We start from the raw sequence: 16,323 nt of genomic DNA, 5'->3' as shown, positions 1-16,323 counted from the left end.
GGAAGTGCAGAAAACATGTGCACTGTTGGTGGGAATGTAAATTGGTGCAGCCACTGTGGCAGAAAATATGGAGGTTTCTCAAAAAAACAAAACAAGACAAAACAAAACACAGCTACCTTATGATCCAGCAATCTTGGTTCTGGGTATAAATCCGAAGAAACCAAAATCAATACCTTGAAGAGATACCTGCATTCCCACATTCATTGTTGCATTACTCACAATAGCAACGATGTGGAAATAAGCTCAATGTTCATTGACAGATGAATAATGAAAATGTTATCTCTATATATCACCTTTATTATCAATGGAATGCTAATATATATTTTTTAAAGCACATTTTTAAAAATTTTTTATTTATTTATGATAGTCACACACACACACACACAGAGAGAGAGAGAGAGAGAGAGGCAGAGACATAGGCAGAGGGAGAAGCAGGCTCCATGCACCAGGAGCCCAACATGGGATTTGATCCCGGGTCTCTAGGATCGCGCCCTGGGCCAAAGGCAGGCGCTAAACCGCTGCACCACCCAGGGATTCCTGGAATGCTAATATATACAGTTATATATTATATATTTATATATTATATAAAGAGGTATATTTATAAATATATAAATGGAATATTATTTTAATGAAATATGTTATCAGTGATGCATATTAATTATGTCATTATAGATGAACTAATATTAATGTTGTGCTAATAATATAGTAATATTATATATATTTACATGTCCATATTATTCAGCCATAAAACAACTGAAGTCCTGCCATTTGTGACAATGTAGATGAACCTGAAATAAAGTAAGCCGGATTGGAGAAAGACAAATACTGGGTGATATTACTTATATGTAGAATCAGGAAAAGAAAGGTTGAAAGGTTAAATTTATAGCAACAGAGGAGAACTGTGGTTACCAGAGCCTGGAGGGTGGAGAAAATAGGGAGATATTGGCCAAAGGAGATGAATAAGTTCTGTGGACTATAGTAACAACACTGTGTTGTATAATTGAAATTTGCTGAAAATAAATCTTAAACCTTCTCACCACACATCACAAAGTAGTAACTAGGGCACCTGGGTGGCTCAGTGATTGAGCAACTGCCTTTGGTTCAGGTCATGATCTCAGGGTCCTGGGATTGAGCCCCACATCAGGCCTCCTGCAGGGTGCCTGCCTCTCCCTCTGCCTGTGTCTCTGCCTCTCTCTGTGTGTCTCTCAGGAATAAATAAATAAAATATTTTTTAAAAAGCCAGGCAAAACTATAAAAATGGGGGCTCAGCCGTTAAATCTTGGTCCAGAAAAAGATAACCACCTAATGACAGCCTCATCCATCTCAACCTCAAGACTCTTCTCCCTTGGGACCACTAAAGGGTGATTGGTGCCACTTCTATTTTTGCCTTATTTCCACCACATCTAAAAAATGGATTGTGGTACTCAAAAAATATATATATATACAGTAATATACACATATAGTAATACACATGGTAAATAAACGTACTGAATCCTGGCTCTGTGATGCGGGGAGGGAGATCAGAGAGGACCAAGGGGGTAGAGGACAGAAGGGAGCAAGACACAGACCAGTGAATGAAGAGGTCATTTTGCAATTGGATTCTCCAGCCTCACCTGCCCCAGCAGGTACCACCTGGATGAGAGATAAACCACTCAAACTCTTCTCAATTCCTGACTCTTACAATTTTAAGAAAAATAAAGCCAGTACCTTTTAGGGTGGCTTGTTGTGTGGCAGTAAATAAGCAACCAAGAAGCTGAGGCTAGCAGTTGAAATAATTTTCCTAAGGTGGGGGCTCAGGACTTAACACCTACACATTTTAATTCCAGACCTAGACTAGTGGTTCACAACTGGAGGTGACTCTGTCCTCCCCACTGGGCAGTGGTGCAGTCATTTATGGTTGTCACATGGTGGGGGGAACTCCTGGCCTTGGGTGGGTGGGGGCTAGGGATGCTTCTTGACACCTCTCAGTGCCCAGGACGCCCCCACCATGGATAATGATTCGGTTCCGGATGTCAGTAGTGCTGAGTTTGGGAACCCAGCTCTAGATCCCAGAATCTGGTTATTCTGCTTATGAAATACTCTGTATCAGGTGGATTCAGAGTAAAGCTCCCTTTCTGAAGTGTAGCATCCAGTTCCAGGAGGGCTGTCCTGGTTAGCCTGAGCTGCCATTAAAAAAACAAACAAACAAACAAACAAACAAACAAAAACCCCACAAAATAGGGGGTGTAGACAAGATATTCATTTTCTTGTTCCGGAACCTGGAAAGTTCAAGATCACGGTGTCAGCAGGGTTTCTGGTAAGGACTCTCTAGCCACCTGCTTTCTGTGTCCTCACATCCTGGAAAGAAAAAGAGGGACCAAGCTCTTTGGTAGTTTTTTTTTTTTTTTTTTCTTTTTTCTCATCAGGGCACCAATCCCATCATGAGGGTACCACGCTCGTGACTTCTTGTAAACCAATCTCCTCTCAAAGGAAAAACACTGGTTCTTTTACTCGACTAAAAGAAAGCTTTCTCCACTTAGGCCCACTAAGGAGAACTGTTTCCTTCTCCCCCCACCCACACTCCAGTTACACTTCAGTTGACAAGGCACAATTGACATATAACACTGTGTAGGTTGCAAGTGTACAACATAATGATGTGGCACACGTAGGTATTATGAAACGATTACCAACAGCAAGGGTCACCTCACATGGTCATAAAAAGGTTTTTTCCCCTTGTGGTGAGGATTTTAAAGATTTCCTCTCAGCAATCTTGAAATATACAAAATACTATTATTAGCTATGGTCACCATGCTGTGCATTACATCCCTAGAACATTTTGATACCTGGAAGTTGGTCCTTTTTAATCACCTTCACCAAATTCCCCCTATTCCATCCCCCTCTTTCCTTCCACTCTACTCATAGAACACCTTGGACACCAAACGTGTGGGTTCCCACCATGCGCCCTCCCTGACACTGACCGTTTCTCTGACATCTGCTGGGTGCCCCCAACTTCAGATGCCAATCACGTCTGGGCCTCTGACCAGGGAGCTCTACGTGGAGGGTTCCCACAACTCCTTCTTGGGTTGATAATTTGCTAACACAAACTCACAGAGCTCAGGAAAACGGTCTACTAATTTAAGGGACTAAGTATGGAGGGCTGGGGAGCTTCCCGCCCTGTCCAGGTGCCCCACCCTCCCAGCACCAACACGTGCTCAACAACCTGGAATTTCTCTGAACCCCTTTGGTCAGAGCCTTTTATGGAGGCTTTGTTATGTAGGCATGACTGATTAAATTGATTGGCTGATGGCCTGTAGTGATGAGCTCAACCTCTAGTCCCTCGGCCCCCCTAGGTCACCAGGGGGCGGGGCCCAAGGTGCAAATCCTCTGGCAACCGGCTCCCCCATCCTTAGGGGCTTTCCAAAAGTGACTTGGTTAAAACAAATTCAGGTGGTTCAGTTTCAAACGGGGCTTATTATGAATAGTAACAGGAAATTACAGGATTTTAGGAGCTCCGTACTAGGGACTGGGGACAAGAGCAAATATATATATTTAAATTAGACATTAAAAAATATATAAACATATTTTATATGATATTTGTTGTATTATTGTATTATAACATAATAATATTATATATTTATAACATAAATATATATACTTTACACACAATCTCACATCTCCCAAAGGCCCCATCTCCAACTACCATCACATTGGGGTATAAGCCTTCAACTTGCATAATCTGTGGGACACATTCCATCTATAACATTTTTTTTCCTCCCCCGTTTGTGCTTTGGCTGAGTTCTTACCAAGCTGTTCTTCTGGTCTACAACCCCAGCTGCTTATGCTTCTGGTGTTTATTACTTCCTTCTCAGTGAACTCCCCATTTTGTTTCTCATGCAGGAGCTTAGTTTGGGGACCCACTTGGCTTCCAATTCATCAGAAGGAAGAGATTTTAACAGCTAACAATTTCAGAAAGTTGGTGAGTGTCTGTAATAAATTATGTTACTTAGGAAATCCAAATCACACTGTTTTTAAAATGGAGATAGAATTTACATAATGACAAGCATAGCATTACAATGACATTGAAGCAATGCTTATACCAGGGTAACTCACATGCCCTACAAGATTTAGAACATTTCTGGGACACCTGGGTGGCTCAGTGGTTGAGTGTCTGGCTTTGGCTCAGGTCCTGATCCCAGGGTCCTGAGATTGAGTCCCGTAACAGGGTCCCCATGGGGAGCTTGCTTCTCCCTCTGCCTATGTCTCTGCCTCTCTCTGTGTACCTCTCATGAGTAAATAAATAAAATCTTAAAAAAAAATATTTAGACCATCTCCATCATTGCAGACATGTCCTATGTGTCCTTCCCAGAACAACATTGTTCTGATACCTATTACAATTCATACGCATTGCCTGTTCCTGAACTTCTGAGATATGGAATTATATAGAGTGTGCTCTTTGGTGTCTGGCTTCTTTCACTCAAAAGAATATTTCTGAGGCTCAGCCCCAGCAGTTCCATCCCTTCTTCATTGTTGCATAACATTTCACTGTATGAATAGAGCATAGTTTCTTATCATGTTGGAAAAGAGACAACGACCGTGAATGGGGTCATTTGCTCTCACAACGCAAATCAAGACATGATTGCAGCCTCAACCTCCCAGAAATGTGACCTTTGAACAGTCAACCTGAAATGTCCTGATCAGTGCTAAAGAGCTAATGCTTGAATTAATACCCCTGCTATTTCCTCTCCCTCTTCCCCAGACCGTACAAGACAGCCTGAAACTATACTTTCTTTTGTTTTGCTGATAATTTCTTTGCCCTACTCTCCTACTCAGAAATACTTTCTGTTTTGTCTGCTCCACGGAGTACCTATTTACTGGAAGGGGTGCTGCCCAACTGGTGAATTATTAAATTTACTCTGTTGAATTTTCTTTCTTTAAAAATCCGTTCCCCAGGTGATGGACATTTGGGTTGTTTCCAGTTTTTGCTTATTATGAATAATGCTGCTACAAACAGCACTGCATATGTGTTTGTGAACACATGTTCGTTATTCTCCAGGAGATACCTAAAAGTGAAACAATCAGTTACAGGGTTGGCACAATTTTAATTTTACAAGGCCTGTACCATAATTTCTTTGTAAAATAGCAATTTAAAAATAAAATAGAAACAGAAACTTGAAACACATGTATACGTTTGCACATCAGTTAAAAAATGTGGCCCCCATATGTTAACGATTTTCCCGCAACCACATGATCATTCAAAACCTCCCATGAAAAAAAGATATTTTCTTTTATTCCAGTAAAATATGCCTAATATTTACTATCTTAACCATTTTAAAGTATACAATTCAAGGCCAGTGGTACATTCATATTGTGCAACCATCCCCATCACTCATTCCCATGACTGTTTCTATCCTGCTCTTTTTTGCTTTTACGTTTCTTCCTTCCCCCTGGTGGCTTGAACTTTCTGGGAATGACCCGGAAACTGGGAAAGCCTAAAACTGGTTTTGAACCGTTGTCTTTTTCTTTCTTTTTTTTTGAGCATTTTCCTATAACTTTATTTTCCTCTTGAGTATTTCTCTGTAACTCTCTCTCTCTCTTTTTTCTCTCTCTCTCTTTAAAAAATTTTTTTTTCTCTCTCTCTCTTAACATAGTTTATCCATTTGTTGCTTTCTCTCTTTTCCTGTCTCATCCTCTGATTCAGATCTTCAGGAGAAAATTGAACATGTGTTATAACTATTTCAGGCTTACAAGACACACACCTGGTAGAGAACTGTCTATTGGAAACATCTGGAAAGCTTTAACCAGCACTGAGCCTTGGGACCATCTGAGACCTCGATATGAGGTCTGAGAATATGCATTTTTAACAGGTTGCTGGATGTGGTAGGCAGAATTGAAGATCAACCCCAATGACCCCGGCTCTTATATAATTACCTTCCATGTAAAAATGATAGACTGTCACTCCCATGATTATGTTACATGGCAAAAGGGATTTTGCAGGTTTTATTTAGTTGACTTTGAGTTAATCCAAAGAGATAATTCAGGGGGGCCTGAGCTAATTACACAGGCTCTTTAAATCTGGATCTATAAGTTAGCTACAGAGAAAGTCAGAGGCCAGAGAGATTCACAAACTTGAGAAAGAATCACCCTGTCCTTGCTGGCTTTGAAGATAAGGGGAATCCCATGGCAAGAACCCAAGCACATCTTCAAGCTGAAAGCAACCCCTGGCCAACAATGAGCGATAAAGTGGGGACCTCAGTCTTATAACTGCAAGGAACTAAATTGTGCCAACAACATGAATGAACTGGGACATGATTATTCTTCAGACTGGTCTCCAGATGAGAATACAGCATGGTTAACATCTCAATTACCAAACCCTGAGCACGGAATCCTGCTGAGCCTTGTCTGGACTCCTGATCTGTGGACACCGTGAGATAACAAATGAGTGTTGTTTTAAACCACTACATTTGTCATTTCTATGTGGCCAGCTTGTTGATTGGGTCACTTGTCCTGTGTGCAAAGATACTTCAGAACCATGGACAATGGAGTGTGTGCCAGGGAAGAGCTAATCGGCTACATTAATCACCTTCCATCACGATGCGAGTCTATTGGGCAGTCTTGGACTTGAGCCTTGATTATTGGTCCAATTAAGCCTTGTTAGGGCCTATAGATTTGACTTCTCTTTGTTAGACATAACGATGTGTCTTGGGGGTCCTGTAAGGTCCTGAGTGAACTAGTCTTTGCCCACTTCTTCAGAAGGATCTTGCACCAACATCTTCCTCATTGCATCAGCCTTCTTTTAGCTTCTTCCTGCTTCCCAGCTACTGTCCACTGCTGCCGCTACAGTCAGGAACTCCCTTCCTTCCTCCCCTGAAACTGTCCCCTCTCCTCCTAGCCAGTTCCAACTGATCCCTTTTTGGTGTTTGCCTTGAAGGTCACTACTTCAGGGACCCTTCCTTAACCCCTGTCCCCAAATTAAGCAAGATCTCCCTGATAGATAAAAACTTGTAGCTCTCTGAACTGATGCTTTTACAAATCTTATTACAAATGTCTTTTACAACATTGTTTTTTTGGTAATGATTTGTTTGCTACCCCCACTCCAGAGGCTGGCTGGTCATTCCCCAAAAGCATTCCCTTTTCTTCTTGGACACATACAACTCTTAGACCGTGTGTCTCAGCTTCCTTTTCTGTAGGTTGGCTGAGTTCTAGTCAGTGGACTCTAAGAGAAAGCTGTATGCTCCACTTCCATGCCTGGCCCATTAAAAGCTTCCCACAAATGATCCTTCATCACCTTTCCTCTTTTGCAGATGAGCACATCTGTGGATGGTAGAACCAAAACATGGGAGAAGACTGGATCTCTGAGTCTCTGCTTGGAGCAGAGCTTCCCAATAAGCTGGAAATACCTGTTTTAGACTTTGTATGAACAAGAAGTTAACTTCTATTGTGCTAAGGCACTGGGGCTTTGGTGTTTATCTATTACAACAGCTAGAGTTATCTTAATATGCCCTGATTCTCAGGCTGGTGTTTTGGCTCACTCAATGCCCACTTCTTTTCTGTTTGTCTCTTTAGATGCACTGTCCATACTTCTCCATCTTCTGGAAGGAAGACCTATATTGATGGTGTCAATAAGTACCCTTCCACCACCACCACAACCATTATTCCCAATTGGGCTTAACTGGTAAGAGGTGCTGGAAGGGAATGAGGGATAGGGGGTTGTCGAGAACTGGGTATTTATTCCCCTTAGCTCCATCTCTGCTGGGTCCCCTTACATTAAGAGAGAAAAATATCTAAAACTTGATAAAACGTCAACTGAGTAGATGGCCTCATTTCCTTTCAGGATCACTGTCCGCTGGGTTTGTCAGTTAGGTTCTCCAGGAAGCAGAGGCTGAGACTGAGTCAGAAATGTAAGACAATGACCAAAAGCGAATGACTCAAATTTTAAACGGGAAGGAAACAAGATGGGACAGAAAGAACCTCGGACTACAATCCAGATTGCCCAAGTTCCAGTCAAGCCAGTGTGGATACTAGAGTGAAACACACACACACACACACACACACACACCCAAACCCATTCTCTTTTGTTGCTACCTCTCCATTCCATTTTCCTTCCAGCCTTTGGTAGCCACTAATATACTTTCTGTTCCTATAATATGCCGATTCTGAATATTTTTATGTGAATGAGATCATGCACTATGTGACCTTCTGTGTCTTGCTTCTTTCATTTAATATACTGTCTTCAAGTTTTGCCCACAATGTAACATGTGCCAGAACTTTCTTCCTCTTTGTGCCTGAATAATATTACATTGTATAGCACATTTTGTCTCTCCATTCATCATTTAATGAACATTTGTGTTGTCTCTACTTTTTGGTTATTACAATTACTGCTGCTACAGAATTTGGTGTAAAAGCATGAGTCAGTTTTGTATGTATCAGCAAATTCATGTTGCATGTTCTTTGACTCTGTAGGTTATGTTCCCTGAATTTGAAATCTGCCCTACCATCTTACCAATTCCTCCATTAACAAATGACTTGAATAAAATCTTTTGACTCGTGTTTACTTTCATTGTGGCTTTCATTTCTTGAACTTCATTGAAGGCCACAGATCTTCTCTTGCAGCCTTTTGTTACAGTTACAGCTATCCTCTCTGGGTTCCTGGAATTGGTTCCTCCTCTGGCTCCTGTGGGCTGTGGCTAGCCCTAAGGACCCACATCATTCCTGGTGGGTTCCCCTAAATGCTGTCCACACTGTTGAACACGGTCCCTTTACCAAGCATAGTGATTGTGCCATTTGTTTCCAGACTGGACCTGACTGATACTGTAGAGGCAGGGAACATTATGGGATGTAGTTCATTGTATCTCTGGGTAGAGACATAGTAGTGCATAGCAGGTCCTCATTAGACCTTTGTAGAATGAATAAATCAAAGGGCACATTCAGGCACTCTATGTCCAGGTTTTTAAAGTCTTCTTTCTTCTGCATCTGCTGCTGCGAATTGGCAATGCTGATTGACTGAAGGTTAAGAAATCCCTTTATGGTCAGTGTTTGGGAAAATTGCTTTCGTGAAGGAACCACCCTTCACCATATGACACAGATAAGACTCACAGATGGTCCCCCCTTATTTACCTGTAGCAAGGCTAGACACAGATCCTCCAAACCCTCATTCTTAGCCTGAAAAGAAATCAGCCAAACTGCTTGCTCCCACGGATCCATCAGAACACAGTGCTTGCTAACCAAACTTTGGTTAAGCTCCTGTCTTTCTCATAGGCCCTGGACTTTGGCTCTTCCTCACCTAAGCCAGTAGACAGTCCCTCCTGAGAACAAGTTGGCCTCAGAATAAAACTTTCTCTGATCCAGTATCCGACCTCACTATCCTTTCATTCTATTTCCCCAGTGCCAGAAAGCTCAATTCTTTCTAGCTTTCTTTCCTTCTTTTTTTCTTTCTTAAGATTTTATTTATTTTCCATGAGAGACACTCACAGAGAGGCAAAGACCTAGGCAGAGGGAGAAGCGGGCTCCCTGCAGGGAGCCAGATGCAGTTCTCGATCCCAGGACCCGGGATCACAACCTGAGCCAAAGGCAGACACTCAACCACTGAGCCACCCAAGCGTCCCTGTTTATTCCTTTCCATAAAAGAAAAATCTGGCTTAACTCTTGTGATGCTTGAAGACTTTATGCTCAGTGTTCTATCACAATACTCCGCGGACCAATTTCAGTATCTTCCCCTGCCCCCTTTTAAGATTCCTTTTGGATAAAGTCTCTCCTAATTCTGGGTTTGTTTTTTTATTGGACAGAATGATAGTCTGTGTACCCAGCCAGACATATATGGTGCAGGGGGGAAAATTTCTCTACCCTGTTTGGGGAATTATTTCTAGTAGTTTTAATTATATACATTAGTTGGAATTCTCATCTCTTAGAAATCTTAATTTCTAGTGAAAACTAAAGAGCAAGAAATTATGAACTGTTACATACCAACATTCCATAGAATGTTGGCAAATTATGAATATACTGTTTTATTATTTCTAGAAGCATACATTTCCCACAATTTTCAGTGTGGCACAAGACATGTTTACTAACAGACCTCAAAATTCTTTCATTCAAATAGAAAGCCAAAAGCAGGTAAACTCAGACTTTTGTTTGGCAATTAGTGTCTCATTATATTATCTAATTTGGAAATAATCTAGATATTCAATGAATATCAATCGCTTAACTTTTTTAACCTGGTAGAACTTTAAGATTTCAAGGTACCAAAACATTTTGGAAACTATTTTGTTATTTTATTTATTTATTTTTAAATATTTTATTTATTTATTCATGAAAGACACACAGAGAGAGAGAGAGAGAGAGAGAGGCAGAGACACAGGCAGAGGGAGAAGCAGGCTCCATGTGGGGAGCCTGATGCCAGACTCGATCCCAGTACCCTAGGGCCCCAGGATCACAACCTGAGCCAAAGGTGGATGCTTAACCACTGAGCCACCAGGGTGAGCCACCAAGGTGCCCCTTAGAAACTATTTTAAAGTAGACATACTTTATAAAACATAATCATTGTTGAAAAGTTCATCTATAGATGTTTAGCTTATGTTTATTTAATTCATTTGTTCACAATTATGTTTATTTTTAAAAAAATTTTTCTGACTTTATTTTTTTATTTTTTATTTTTTTAATGAAATAATTTTTATTGGTGTTCAATTTACCAACATACAGAATAACACCCAGTGCTCATCCCATCAAGTGTCCCCCTCAGTGCCCGTCACACACTCACCCCCACCCCCCGCCACAATTATGTTTAGATTACTTACTGGGATGCCTGGCTCAGCAGGTAGAGCACGTGACTCTTGATCTCAGCATTGTAAGTTAGAGCTCCATTCTGGGTGTGGAGATTACTTAAATAAATAGAAACTTAAAACAAACAAACAAATACTAAGCAACGTTAGCCATCATTTTAAATCGCTTTTCTTGCTGACAAATTTCATTATATATCCTTATTAGGCAAGCATGGAACACCCAGGGCCTTATAAAAGGCTGTCTGCATGTGGGGAGAGGGGTAGGCACATTGGGTGTGAGTGTTTTCGGTTTGATTTTGAGACTGGGAGTCCAAATGCAGTCAAGCTAAAGAAAGTCCAGGCATGTCTGGGCTTGTCTCCTGAGCGTTGGGGCACCAATCTATCCGGCTTATTTGCATTATGATAATGAAGAGTCCTTACAGTATAGAGTAATTGTAAGGGAGGAAAGAATCACAGGACTATAATGTGATCTTGGGGGTGGGGGGAAAAAGAAGAGTCTGCTCCAGATCTGCCAGCATGGATTTTTTACCTTCCCTGGGTCTTGTGTGATCCCAACAGATGGAATTCGAGGAAAAATTAATGGATCAGTTTTCACTTAGGCTGAAAGATCCTGCCACCTTTTCCTAGAACCCAGTGTTGGAGGAGGTCTCACTGTCTGATAAGCCTCACAGATTTATATCTTCAAGGGCTGTGTTTCTGGACATTGATGTGATCACCAAGGAACTGATAGTAAGTACGACAGGTGCATCTTGGCCCGTATACACATGCCAAGCCCCTACGGGTAAAGAAATACAGAATATGAGGGCTCTGGTGTCTTGCATCATACCGAAGGATGTGGTTGCCTCAACTGGGGAAATCTGAGCTATCTTTGTTCAAATAGTTTCATTTAGGTCCTAGGGGTGATGAGGTCTGGGGGAAATTCAGGTTAGAATCACATCCTTGCATGGTCTTTGAGTCACTATTTGGTGACTTTGAAAAAGACATATTTTCCTTTTTTCAGCTTTCTTTCTCTGGCGTTTATCATCATTCATCAAAAGGGGCATCCAGGGGATCCCTGGCGGGGCTCAGCGGTTTAGCGCCTGCCTTTGACCCAGGGCGTGATGTTGGAGACCCTGGATCGAGTCCCACGACCGGCTCCCTGCACGGAGCCTGCTTCTCCCTCTGCCTGTGTCTCTGCCTCTCCCTCTCCCCCACCCCCTGTCTCTCATGAATAAATAAATAAAATCTTAAAAAAAATAAAAATAAATAAAAAATAAAAAAAAGGGAGGGGGCATGCAGAGGGACACCTGGGTGGCTCAGTGATTGAGTGCCTGCCTATGGCTCAGGGTGTGATACCCCTGGGTCCTGGGATTGAGTCCCGAGTCCCGGATTGGGCTTTCTGCAAGGAGCCTGCTTCTCCCTCTGCCTGTGTCTCTGCCTCTCTCTGTGTCTCTCATGAATAAATAAATAAAATCTTTAAAAAACACAAAACCCAAAGGGGCACACAGAGAGTGTTAAAAATGGGGTGTCCTGGCTGGTTCAGTTGGTGGAGCATGTGACTCTTGATCTCAATATTGTGAGTTGGAGCCCCACACTGGGTGTAGACATAATTTAGAAATAAAATCTTAAAAAACAACAATACTGTTAAAGTCATGACTTCCTAATATGGGTGGACCTCATCCAATCAGCTGAAACCCCCAAGTAGAACAAAAAAGTGGAGGAAGAGGGAACTCCTGCCTGCCTTTGAACTGGGATTTTTTTTCATGCCTTCATGTTCAAACTGGAACACTGGCTCTTTCAGTTGGTCTTGAGCCCGTGGGCCTCCGGATTGCCTATCCCATTGCTTCTCCATGTATCCAGCTTGCCAACGTCAGCTCTTGAAACTGGTCTATTTCTATGACTCTGTAAGCTGATTCTTTATGATAAATCTCTTTCCATATTTTTGTGCATCGTATTGATTCTGTTTCTCTGAAGCATCCTTACTAATACAACCACTAGTCTACTGTCTGTCTCTGTAGGTTTCTCTGTGATGGACATTTCAAATTAACGGAATCATATAATATGTTGTCTCTTGTGTCTCGCTTCTCTCGCTTAGCATCCCCTTTCCAAGATTCATTCATGTTGTAAAATGTGTCATTACTTCATCCTTTAGCTGCCAAACAATATTGCATCATATGGAGTCCCGCATTTTGTTTATCCATTCATTTGTTGATGGACATTTGGGTTGTTTCAACTTTGAGCTATTATGAATAATGTTGTAGTGAACATTTGTGTACAAGCTTTTGTGTAGACATGTTTTTTTTTAAGATTTTATTTATTTATTCATGAGAGACACAGACGGGGGGGGGGGCAGAGACACAGGCAGAGGGAGAAGCAGGCTCCACGCAGGGAGCCCGACGTGGGACTCAATCCTGGGACTCCAGGACCATGACCTTAGCTGAAGGCAGCGCTAAACCGCTGAGCCACCCAGGGATCCCATGGACATATGATTTTTTTATTTCTCTTGCGTACATACCTAGAAGTGAAATTGCTTCATCATGTGACAGTCCTGTGTTTACGTTTTGAGAAATGTCTGAGCAGTTTTCCACAGAGGCTGAACCATTTTAGAATCGCACCAACAATATATGAGGATTTCTGCATTAGTCAGGGTTTCCTGAGAAACACAGTCAACAGGAGATGTGCATCTGTAAAGAGATTTAGAATGAGGAATTGGCTCATGACAGTATGCCCCATGATCTTCCATCTGCATGCCTGAGATTGGAGAGAGCTGTTGGTATAATTTGAGTCCAAGTTGAAGGGGTCAGGAGCTGATGGACATCACAGTTCAAGGGCAGGAGAGAACCACTGTCCCAGCTCAGTTAGGCAGTTAAAAAAGACATGTGTCCTCCCTTCCTCTGTTTTTGTTCTGTTTAGGCCCTCCACAGGTTGGATGAGGCCCATCCTCATCAGGGAAGGCAGCACTCCCTTCTCAGTCTACAGATTCAGATGCTAACCTAAGCTCTTCCAGAAACACTCTCACAGACACATCCAGACATCATACCTAACCAGGTGTGTGGGTGTCCCATGATCTGGTCAAGTGGATACCTAAAGTTAACCATCCTAGTTCTAATCTCTATCCCTCCTTGCCAGCATTTTTTAATTGTCTATCTTTTATTTTTAAAGATTTTTATTTATTTATGAAAGACACACACACAGAGAGAGAGAGAAGCAGGCTCCATACAGGGAGCCCGATGTGGGACTTGATCCCTGGTCTACAGGATCAGGCCCTGGGCTGAAGGGAGCACTAAACTGCTGAGCCACCCGGGCTGCCCCTATTGTCTATATTTTTTATTATAGTCATCCTAGAAAGTATGTAGTGATATCTCATTGTGGTCTTGACTCATATTTACCTCATAGCTAATGATGTTGAGACTTTCTTTTTTCTTTTCATTTTCTTTTTTAAAAATTTTTATTTATTTATTCATGAGAGATACACAGAGAGGGAGAGACATAGGCAGAGGGAGGAGAACCAGGCTCCATGCAGAGAGCCCGATGCGGGACTTGATCCTGGGATTCCAGGGTCATGCCCTGAGCCAAAGGCAGATGCTCAACCACTGAGCCACCCGGGCGTCCCTCTTTCTTCTTTTCTTTCACCAGTATTTATCCTTTCCCCCATCATTATTATACTCATTCCCTTGCCAAACCACAGATACCCTAATGTCTGAAATAAACAAGGCTACCCTGGTCCTGATGGAGAGTCAGCAAAATATCCCCATGTATAGCTATTATTTGTAGACAGCATGGTGAAGGAAAGCACTAGGGATGCAGAAGGAGAGAATGTGATCCAGTCCTGGGGTGGGGAGGATTGTGTAAAAGACTCCTCGAATGACCTTTTTTTTTTTTTTTTTAATTTTTTTTATTTATTTACGATAGTCACAGAGAGAGAGAGAGACAGAGACAGAGACAGAGACGCAGGCAGAGGGAGAAGCAGGCTCCATGCACCAGGAGCCCGACGTGGGATTCGATCCTGGGTCTCCAGGATCACGCCCTGGGCCAAAGGCAGGCACCAAACCGCTGCACCACCCAGAGATCCCTCGAATGACCTTTTAAAACTGCAAATTCAGTCAGGTCCCTCCTCATTCTGACATCTTTAATGGCTCCCTCTTGCCTGGGCAATAAATCCTTAATCCTTAGTCTGGAATTTAGAGGTCTGCCTAACCTGGTTCTAGACTCATTTTCTACTTCACAATACACCCAAGAGCCCCTTGCATTTCTACCATCAGAGGTTCATGATCCCGACTATGGCTCCTAGCCTTCTAGTGGAATGTTACAATTCATTCCTGAAAGTGGATGAGAACTTTTTGTTAATGAAAACCTCTTGATGGGTCTTGATCTTTGGTGATTGTTGAGTAATATAACCCTGGATATCAGTAAGGACAGAATTCAGGAGCTCTGCATGATAGAATCAGCAGAATTTTGAGACAAGGGAGTGAGATCTATGAAGAGAGAGATAAGGGGGGAGAGGTGAGGAGCAGCTGGTGAGAAAATGTAACCCCAACAGCTACGGCAAAGGCCAAAGGCGGAGGGCATATATGGTTTCCCGTGGCTACTATATGAATGATCATCAGCCTTGTGGCTTAAAACAACACAAGTTTACATTCCTATGGTTCTGAAGGTCAGAGTTTGAAATAGGTCTCATTGGGCTAAAAGAACGAAACTGGATCTCTGTCTTACCACCATCCACAAAAATCAACTCAAAATGGATTAATGGGCAGCCTGGTTGGCTTAGCGGTTTAGCACCACCTTCAGCCCAGGGCGTGATCCTGGAGACCCAGGATTGAGTCCCATGTCAGGCTCCCTGCATGGAGCTCGCTTCTCCCTCTGCCTGTGTCTTTGTCTCTCTTTCTCATGAATAAATAAATAAAATATTAAACAAACAAACAAAAACTCCAAAATGGATTAATGTCTTGAACATTTGACACCAAAGGTAAAGGAAACAAAAAGCAAAAAGAAGCAAATGGGGCTATCTCAAGAGAAGAAGCTTCTGCATAGAAAGGGAAGCCATCAACAAAATCAAAAGGCAACCTAAGGAATGGGAGAAAATATTTGTAACCATCTATCTTAAAGGATTAGTATCCAAACTACATAAAGAACTCATATAACTCAGTAGTGAAAAAAAGAAGTAATCCAATTAAAAAAATGAGCAGAGGACCTGACTGGACATTTTGCCAAAGAAGACATATAGGTGGTCAATATGTACATGAAAGATGCTCACCATCACTGATTAACAGGGAAATAAATCAAAATCACATGAGATATCCCTTTACACTCATCAGAATGGTTATCCTTCCCATACTCACTTATCTTTGCTATCCTCTTGAAACTCAGATCTACTAGGCAAGTGATCGGAAGGGTGTGTTGCCAAATGGTCAGTTATGGTCCATTTATTTATTTATTTATTTATTTATTTATTTATTTATTTATTATTTATTTATTTTTAAAAAGATTTTATTTATTTATTCATGAGACACACACACACACACACACAGAGAGGGAGAGATACTGAGGCAGAGACACAGGCAGAGGGAGAAGCAGGCCCCATGCAGGGAGCCCA

Source organism: Canis lupus, chromosome 19, assembly GCF_048164855.1.
Source record: "Canis lupus baileyi chromosome 19, mCanLup2.hap1, whole genome shotgun sequence".
Taxonomy (NCBI): Eukaryota; Metazoa; Chordata; class Mammalia; order Carnivora; family Canidae; genus Canis; species Canis lupus.
Note: the sequence above shows the minus strand (reverse complement) of the source record.